Genomic DNA, 10,091 nt, shown 5'->3' with positions numbered 1-10,091 from the left:
AGCCTGCTGCTGCAGCAGCAAGATGGGCCATGTACATAAATAGCCATGCATATCTGTGCTGACCACCACCCATTCCAGCAGCCCCTGCCCAACATTCAGCCCCAAGCATAGGCACCCTGAAGCCCTATAGCCCTGAAGCACACTGTTCTACTGCAGTGTGGGAAGCACAGCTCAGTGCACTCAAGAGCTGCCACAGGGTGCTGTGACAAAGCAGGACAGGCATCTCTCCTCAAATCCTGCAGTGGATCTGCTTGCTCATCTGTACCCACTCCAGCTTCAGCACCACAGAACGTAAGCACTGTCCAAACCTATGGACAAGTGGCCTGATGCCCTGCCCCTCCCCAAGAGCAGCACAGTCACACTGCACACACAGCAAACACAGAGGCAGCAGGTCAAGTCCATCGCTGCATGCCTCATGCTGTGGCACAAAGACTGCAGGCAGTGACAAGGACATCTGCTCAGCTAGGAAACAGCCTGGGATTACCAGCCATGCCATGCCAGAGCCTGTGGAGCAGCTAACAAACTAGCAGGTAACCAAGCGGGGCCTGGGGGAGGCATGCATATGTGACCCAGAAAGCCTCTTTAAAGCCCAAAAGCCATACATCTGTCAACATATATGGAGAAGGTCATGTGTGTAGCTGTAAGAATGGAGAAAACTGGGAAGCCCACTGCCTTCCAGGCCCAGCCATAGATGTCAGAGACCACCAGCTGGGATGTGCTGCTGGCCTGGAAAAAGCAAGACCTTCCCCAAGAAACAGAAACCACATCTCTGTAAAGGACAGCAAGAAACAGATATACCCCAAAGCAAAATGTCCTACAAACCTAAATCCAGAAACTTTCCTGCAAAGCACTGAAATGTTCTGCATGAGAGAGGGAAGAGAAGAGAGAAATAAAGATTCCCAGCATGAGTTGTTCCTGCTGTCAGAAAACAATATACGGCTCGCTGATCACTTGTAAATTAAAATATGGAGATAGGATCACTGGAAGATAAATTCAGAACCAAACCACAGCCACAGAGGATAAAGAAAGAAAGAAATAACCTACCAAGATATTTAATCAACTCCTCGTCAGAGAGATTTCAAACAAAGGAGTGCTCTGTCAATTAGGGAAAAAAGGTAATTAAATGTACCTGAAGAGCAAGTTATAACACATACACAGCAGCACCACATACCAACTGCCATGCTGTTCTGGAAGCTGGATTTCCTAACAGGGTGTCAGAAAAATACTTGACAATTTTGTGTAGGTGCACGCTAGGAGTACAACTGCACTGTATAGAGAACAGTTGACTTCTGCATGTGCTGTGTTTGACATGAGCACTTTCAGCGGCTACTGGTGAAAAGCTGACTGCTGGGCAGAGAGACATGAACTCATGAGGGTGGTGTGAAATATGTCGTTTTCTTGCCACCCAGAGAGCAAGCTCTCCAGATAGATCTCAGGCAGGATAGGGAGATATTTTGGATGTTGCCTGCACTAGCCCTGCCAGCCCCAGGTTGTCAGTGCTGCTCTCCATGCAAAAATAAAGTTCCCTGAGAAGGAGCCAGCTGAATCCATCCAAGAGCCAGCTTACTCCACTCACCTGTAACTATTCCTTTCCACCGCGCTAGTCTTCTGTAAGTCTACTAAACTGAGCTGGCACACAGAGGGATTGCTGCTGGCACAAGGAATGGGACAGGAGCACGCAGTAGGTACCACGTACCAGGGATAGAGATCACCTCCTTCTGTACAACCAATTGCTTTATATCAGCTCCATGTGCCACTCTAAATGCTAATAATGATGTGTTCACCCTGTAACTGGTGAATACAATTACTGTGTGGAAGAACAACCGAGTGAAACAAGCCATCCATCGTTTCTTAAGAAATTGTCTTCTTGAACTTCTTAAGGACCGAGAAAGTATTCCAACAGGATGGGCTACAGATCCACCATTATCTGCACTCCCTAATTCTCTGTTATAAGGGACAGGGAAAACTGTAGGAATCTTCTTTAGCAGCATCCCAAACGCTTATTTAAGAAAGTTACATGGTCCTGAGAGACAGCTTTTCTGCATGCATATTTAAAAAAATACCCTGAGCCATAGGTTCAGCATGTTTGCATCCTGCCATTCTGCTGTTATGGAAGCAGATCTCAGGCTCAGTGAACCCAGGAATTCAGTCTTCAACTAATGTCAGAACAAGTAGATACCCCAAAATAATCACCCTCTCCTAAATCAAAGTTCTGGAAAAGTACTCAGATAAAAGTTGTCCATGTTTATTCTGCTGACACACTGGTGTTAATCTCACACAGTAAAATCACCATGGGAAGAAATGGCTGGGTTTATTTTACAGAAGTTTCTTCCTTTACATGGGCATTGCTATATCACGTGGCTATGAGGGTCACTGTCTCACTGAAAAGAAAAGACATTGTGTGCAGCCAGCTGTTTCTCACCAGCAAAAGACCAGCAGCTGAACCAAAGAGTAACTGGGGCTGGACCATCTCTCTGGCTGCTCTCCTCAAAACAGGACACAGCCTGGCTGTGCAAAGGACTCATGGGGAACACACAGTTTCTCATCCCTGGAGAAGCATTCCACATAATACAGAACCTAGAAAAATGGTACAAGTCCCATGCACAAGGATGGATAGCCAAAGCTGTTGCTTGGCCATGCTGGGAGGAACCCCTGGCCTGGGCACCCCTGACCAGAGCTGAGAATGCAGCAAGAGAAAAAACCTTGCTGCTGCAGCACTGACCCTGCTGGCCCCAAGGCCACTCACCTTGTGGAGCCCAGTGGAGCAGATGAGGGGCTGGGGCTCCATGCATGGACCATGGAAGGAGAATGGTGGTCAACACCTGGCTGGAAACTCACTCATCACCAGTGCTCCCTCTCCCTCATGGGCTGCCCCTGCTGACTCTGCTTTTGAAGTCTTCAAGGACATGAAGGATGCACAAAGCTTTAGAGCTGGATACCATCTAAGTACTGTTCACTGTAGAGCACTTTAGTCCAAGAAGAGCAAAGAGAGAATCGATGAGAAGCTGAAGTGTGTGGAGAGAAGCTGTTGAAGACAACATCAAAGCAGCTGCATGTGCCCAGACTGCAAACAGGCTGACACTGTGGTTTTGTATGTGCATGCTGCAAACAGGAGTGGAAAACTGCTCAGGAGATATCAAAGAGAGAAGCAGAGAGAGCTTTGAAATAGAAGTGAAAAAAATTGGTCCTTAAAAAGTAACCATGAAGAGAGTTAATTTGAACAGAGCAGTTTATCCTGAATACAGCCCAGATCTCCTGGCATTGTCAGTCTTGTTGGGGGGGCTGAAAAGCAAGACAGCCTGCAGTAAGATCAATGGGCACATACAGAGCAGGCTGAGCCAGGTTGGGGTTCCACTAGATGCAAGGCTGCCTTCCCACCCTCTTCACCCTTGTGAAATGCATCCAAGATGCTTCATACATTTAAGGTTCAACTTCTCAGGTCATGCTCGTGGGTGCATTTTCCAGGCTGAAGCCCCAAGTAAAATCCCGAAAATAACCCCCTTCAATTAGTTGAACATGCTTGGCTCTGACAGAAACATTTTACAAGCAAACCTGCAGAGGAGGCAAGTCTCACTGGTCCCAGGTGGAAAATCAAATGCAGGGGGAGGTGAATCATAGCTCTGACCCCACAAGGCCAGTGTCATCATGTCCATTTCAGGGTCAGGAATGCAGCAGTACATCCAGCACAAGCTCTCTCCTCCGCTGCTCACACTGACTGGCTCATTTTGATGTGGCAGGCTTCTTGTGGGATCAAGATGGCATTTGCTCTAGTTACTTCAGCTCTGCCGACACCAGTGTAACCTCATGGTGAAATGTGATTGGCACTGGGCCAGATTTATCTGGGTGACTGACATAGTGGAGTACTTCTCTGATACCTGTGAGTGCAAAACCACAGCCAGCTTGACAAGGCCAGCCAGGAATCACACTGATTGGAGCAGAGCAGGGAGAGCATCCTGACATGGATGCATGCTCACAGGCACCCCCCACCTGAAATCTGTATTAGAAACCAGTGCCCAAACACTAGAGAGTATGTTATACACCACAGCAGCAGTGAGGAGACTCTCAGGTGTGTGTGACAGTGATGGTACATGGAAAAGATGTGGGACAGGGATGTTTGGAGCAGGGTGTGATGGCTAAGTGTGGAAAAAAGCACCCCACGGTACTGGCCTGGGATAAATAACTGTGCCAAGGAGGTGACAGTAAGTCTAAGTGGGGAATCTGTCACAGAAGCTATGGCAAGTTTGGGGACAGAGCTCTCCAGGGCAAATGGGCAGGGGTAGGAACTACCCAGGGGTAGGAGGTGGAAGAATCAACCCCACCTCTGCTACCTGGAAAAGAAAAAGGGTTCCAACTGGGTCACTAATGCAGGTCTATGGAAGGGGAAGTCCTGGGTCACACAACACTGAACCCCTTCATTTCATGTGTTCAGTGTACTGGAAGCTAACAGGAAAGACCAGCAGCTCTGAGGCAGAACAGCAGGTCTTACCTCACTGGCAGTGAAGGGAAAGGAGCAAGTCCCTGAGCACGCAGGGAAGAGACTGCTCTGTGCTGCAGTCACGCCTGCTGCTGAGCTCCTGAGCACTTCTTGAACTCCTCCATCACTCAAGGAGGAGTACAACTATTTGCCAGATGGAGCAGGCAGTTGTAAAGCAGAGAAGCAGTGCTATTCTGGAGCAAAACCACTCCGAGATCAAGCAAGCAGCAAAGTTAAGTTTCCAGACTTCAATTCTGTAAGGAAGTTAGCAGCTCATTAACTTTCCTTGTTTAACTTTATTGCTGGATGCTGCCAGAAGCAAGAAGTGTCAGGTTTTTAAGTTGGCACTTTATGGCCCTTGAAAACACTTGTTTGAGCCACCACTCAGGAGTCTGGTTAGTACCCCACTGGCCACCCATCATAGAAAAGGTATTTTTCACATCTATCCATGAGAGGATTCCTTGCACACAATTACTGAAAAATGAGATGGCAGAAAGGCATTAACAGTAAAAACTGATTTTCATTTGTTAGGAGAAGCCTCTTTTCATATTCCACAAGTGTCCTGATAATTGTGTGAACATCAGTCCTCCTCTCCCAGGATTAAGTGTGCCATAAAGCAGCCTCCTTTTCCAATTCTCCTCTGCCTCACTCCCTCCTCATTCTCCCAGCATCACCAATCTGCACAGTCACAACCATTCCCTGCTGGATTGCTCACTGAGATGACCAACAAAGTTCTTCTTGGTCTTCAGAGCAAAGGACGAGCGTGATATTGAACAGTCTCTCTCCAACTGCCAGGAACGGGCTTAGACAAAGAGGTAAGGATGCTCCACTCTCCACTCCTTAGGTTTCTCTGGCCACTGCTAGCCCAACAGAGCCAGGTTACTATCAGCGATGCTTTCTTGTGGGTAACAGGAGAGCAGCAGAGCACTCTGCACCTACCTGAGTGCAGGGTGTCAGGGGAAGCACAGCACTGCCTCACCCTACTCTCAATGTAAGGTTCAGGCACAAGCCACCTTCAGCTTCTCCAAGGCCAGCTTGATGAGCCTCCACCCTCCCCCTCCATGATGGTTTCAACTTGACAGCTCCTAATAAACCAAACTTTAAGAAGCAGCCTCTGGAGAGCTCCTGGAAGCTAATTAATGCTCTAATGAAGAGCATGACTGCCTTGTTTGCTCTATGGCTCCCAGGTCAATCAATCTGCTGTAGACGGGCTTGCAAAAAAAGCAGTGAGGAGCCCAGCACCCCTGGCGTCTGCTTGGTTATCATCCCCTGCCATCCCTCCCCATCCCTCCTCCCATGTTCATTACTGTCAAAAACCCAGCAGCAAGAGGACAGATTTATAGAGGCGATTGCAGCTTCTCCCTGTGTGCCTGATCCAGGATTAGTCACGAAGGAACCAGACAAGGGACAACACAAGGACGGAGGGGTGGGAAGATGCATCGGGAGATGGGTGCACTGCAGGTCTGTGCCTGAGTATGAAAGGGGTGAGAAGATGCTGTGGGGGTGTTGCCACAACCTCCTGCTTGTGTGAAAGCCCTGCTTTTTTTATTCTGCTGTTGCCAGAGAGACTCCTCAGCGCTCAGACCCCAGGCACTCCCAAAGCTCTGCCGAATCACCTCCTCACTCATGCCGCAGGGGAATAAGGGTGGTAATGCACACGAGGACAATGGCAATTTAATACACCAGCACAAATCTGCTCAAGCCTCCTTGCCAAAAGTCTCCTAACCCAGATGCCCTAGTCTGCACAGATTGCTGCACAGTCCCTGTGCACTGTGCCGCCAGAGACTGTCTGCTGCCCTTGTCTGAGTCCTGCAGACTGCACAGACACGTGCTGCTCCCAGATATCACCTGCTGGCTCAACTGCTTTGTACCTGAAAACCTGGCAGGGAGAAGCAAGATCTAAGGAGGAGATGGGAACAGAGCCCACCTGACTTGGGTCTCCCCTTGACCCACATGCATCTATCTACCCCTTTCCTCCCTCAGGCAGAGGAGCCCAAGTGCTGTTTCCTGCCATTGCCGTGTAAGGAAGGGAGCAGAGAACAGCAAGGTCAGCTGGAATATCAGTGTGAGCACTGAAAGCTCAGCCCAAATCCAAACTTTTCTAGGGTCACCTGGATTCAGAAGGAATCACCTGCTTCCCCTAAACCCCAAGAGATCTGCAAGTGTCACAGGCATCACAACTGTCCTCTCCAAGGACAGGACACAGATGTCCTGATGGATCTCTTGCAAATCAGCCCGATAAAGACTGCAGGGTGGATGCTCTTCTCCACCTGGAAAGGGGCAAGGGATGATGGCCTCAGGGATGAAGGTTTTCAGAGGCCAGCCAGATACTGCAGCGAAAGGGAAGCCCCAAACACAAGGATGTAGGTGGGAAGAAATCTCCACCCCTGCACTTGGGGCTCACTTCAAGCTCAGCCCGCACTCGTGTGCACGGTCTCTTGACAGCTTTGGTTTTGGGGAAGCAGCTGGTGTGAATGGAGACATACTTTTATTGCTCCTCCCCCTCTGCTGTAACACGAGCTCACTCAGAATCAAACAACAGGCAGCTTGAGAGGTGGAAACAAAAAGGACAGCGCAAAAGGAGAGTACTGTGTTGTAAGGACACAAAACAGCTACAGACAATCTAGCCAGTGTGGTCCACAACCCTGTCTGAGACCTCCACACCAGCCTACAGATGTTAAAACCCAGCACTTGCCCTAAAGCAGTGCAGGTCTCTCTCGCTGCAAAGCGCACACGAGCTACCTGGGGATACATACCTCTACTAGTGAACAACCCTCCTACTGCTTTGCAACCCAAGCTGTGCAGGCTTGCATGACACTGTGGACCAGCCCATTAAAGGGAGCTTCAGATCCCGCTGCTGCTGCTGGTGAGTTTCTGTGATACTCAAATTCTCTATAAGCTCACATTCATACAGCCAGCACTGTTTTCCTCACACTGTCAGTCGGCTTCATGCCCTAAGGTCCAGGTCACACTCAAAGGCCAAGTCTGGTTCCAGATGTCATGCAGGACACCAGTGCTATCCTACCTACAGATCTTGTGTTCAGAGCTGGGTTAATGCTGCCATTGCCTGCCTTATTCACTCCCTCCATCAGAACCTACGGGATTGTTTCAAGCTGCTGACATTTCCTCAGCATCACCTGCTGTCCAGGAGATAGCCATAGATGAGATTACTTTGCAGCCACACGAACACCTGCAATTCAAAACCAGTACTACAGCTACCACTCAGCATGGACGACACAGAGAAACACCACCCACTGCAAGAGTGCCAAGGAGGGCGAGCCTGAGCACTGAAATGGCAAACCAACACACCAGAAGCTCCAGTACCCTGTTCCTCGAGAATGTTGGATTTCACAAAGCAAGGAGATTAATGAAGCAATCAGGCAGCCACTACTTTACTCTTCTCACCTGAACACACTTTAAAGGCTGATATGTATCAATTGTCATGTCTGCACCTGGAACCTGTCAAACAGAAAGGTCACTCTAACAAACAGGGAGCAGGGGTTTAAGAGGAAACGAGAATCCCAACATTAACTTACAAACTGGAAACACACACTGGCTCCATTTGCCAAAAGACCTCCAAACGAGCCTTCTTCATGGTGTCACAGATCAGTAGTGGAGACAGTTCACCCCAAGGTTACTGGAATATGGGTCAAGGCAGAAACCTATGGCTAATGGCAAAGGAAAGGAGAAAGCTAGGACCAAGATACCAAATAGCAGACTGAAGTTATCTCAGATTAAGGTGGCTGTAGCGGCACAGAATTAGACAGTGCTCTCAGGCACTCAATCATTCAGGGGGCCTGAATGATCCCTCATGAAGACGCCCTGGATGTTAATCTGAAAACCAGCACCCACTTCACCAGCACAGGTTTGGCTGTGGAGGCTTAGGCCATTCATCCAGAAGTGTCTGAGAAAGCCATCTCCCACATCATCCTAGATCCTCTCGAGATTATCTTGCCAAAGACCCAGCAACGACACACCATGACTCTGCAGTCTGCAAAATCAGAAAGAACCAGAGTAGTCACTGATACAACTGCCAACATTGCATTCATGGAGAACATCAACCATCTACTCTCAGAGGCTGCCTGGGACATAGAAACTAAACACAGAGAGAGTGCAACCATGGTGCTGGGAATGCTCTGAGGAGTCCCTCTTCCCTTCCATCCCTTCTTGTGAGCCATAAAGCCTTAAACATTATGCAAGGCTCATTGAACTGACAGCTAAGATTTATGTCGCAGTAGTTTGTTGAGCAGCTGGGGGATAGGGAGAGGTAAAACCCATGGAGACCCAGATGACTTGTTCTGTTAAGGCATCACTTGACAGTTACTGCTCCAGTAAAGAACAACTGGCTGCCAGAGCACAGTTTAAATGCCCTGCTTGCCACCCTGATCTGCAACAGAGAGGATCTTTTCTGGAAGCTGTTATCAGGGACATCTCTCTCACCCTGTCTCACACATGGATATGCGTGTGCAGAGATGAGCTGTAAGGAACTTCAGGGACCACATCCATTCACCACTGTTTCCTAGGGAAATAAACTAAAATGATGAACATGACCAACCTGACCTTGCAAGGAGTAAAACATGTATTACAGAGCAGGATAATCAAGGTAAATGGAGAAGATTAACCTGGAAATGCTGAGGGCAAGGAAGGAGAGCTCATGAGGTGCCTGGAGCTCAGAGCATCCCCTGACTCCTAAAGACATGCTAAGGGCTGGGGACGGTGGAGGAGAGGATGAAGAGGGATACTGATGGGAAAAACACAAAGCCCAAATCAGAAGGCAGACCCTAGGAAGGAGTCCTTCTGCACAAGAACACAAAAGAAGAACAAACATGCAGCAAGGACATGAGCCAATAGTCTTGAAGGTGTTAAAAACTTCACTCCAAACATCAACTCCAGCCCTAAGGCTGAGACAGCAATAAACCATTCAGCTCAGTAATGGCCCAGAGCTACCCTGACCATGCATCTTTGCACCCTTCATGTGCAATAGAGGCACCACCAAAATACGACTGCCAAGGCCTATAGAAAGCACCTAACCCTCTCCACGAAGCACAAGCACCTTGTAGGTTTTCTGACCCTCCCTGCCAAGCCAGGCATCTGTTGCCTAGCTGCTGCACACTGTGTGGGCACTCATGGCCTTGGTGACTTCCAGCCAAAGGAGCTCAATTTCTGGTGGAGATGAAAGTCAGGCTGTTTGATCAGCATCTGTTTTTGAAGGTGTCTTCAGCAGACAAGAGATGCAGCCAGTTACTCGACAAGAGCTGCAGCACCTCACCTACAGTGCATGTGTAAGCTTTGGTGGGAACCTATCTCCCCACTTTGATCCTGTCTACCCCATTCCTCTCCTCTCTTCCCTAGGTAATCTGCCCTGATGAATGGAGGCGTCAACATTAAAAACACCTCTGTCTCAAAAGAACAGTCCAGAGACTGAACTATGCTTCAGACACCTCGTTTCCCAAATGAAAACCCCATGAACAGCATATGAAGAGCCAACAGAGGACTCAGTTCACCAGAGGTGGATAAAGGAGCTCCAACATATCTGCAGCAGAAGAGCTGAGCAGTTCCACCTGAGCCAACCACAAGTGTGAGATGTCAGTGACAGAATCATAGAATCAACCGGGTT

This window comes from Acanthisitta chloris, unplaced genomic scaffold, assembly GCF_000695815.1.
Source record: "Acanthisitta chloris isolate BGI_N310 unplaced genomic scaffold, ASM69581v1 scaffold12244, whole genome shotgun sequence".
Classification (NCBI taxonomy): Eukaryota; Metazoa; Chordata; class Aves; order Passeriformes; family Acanthisittidae; genus Acanthisitta; species Acanthisitta chloris.
The sequence above is the reverse complement of the archived record's forward strand: the minus strand, read 5'-3'. Positions refer to the sequence as shown.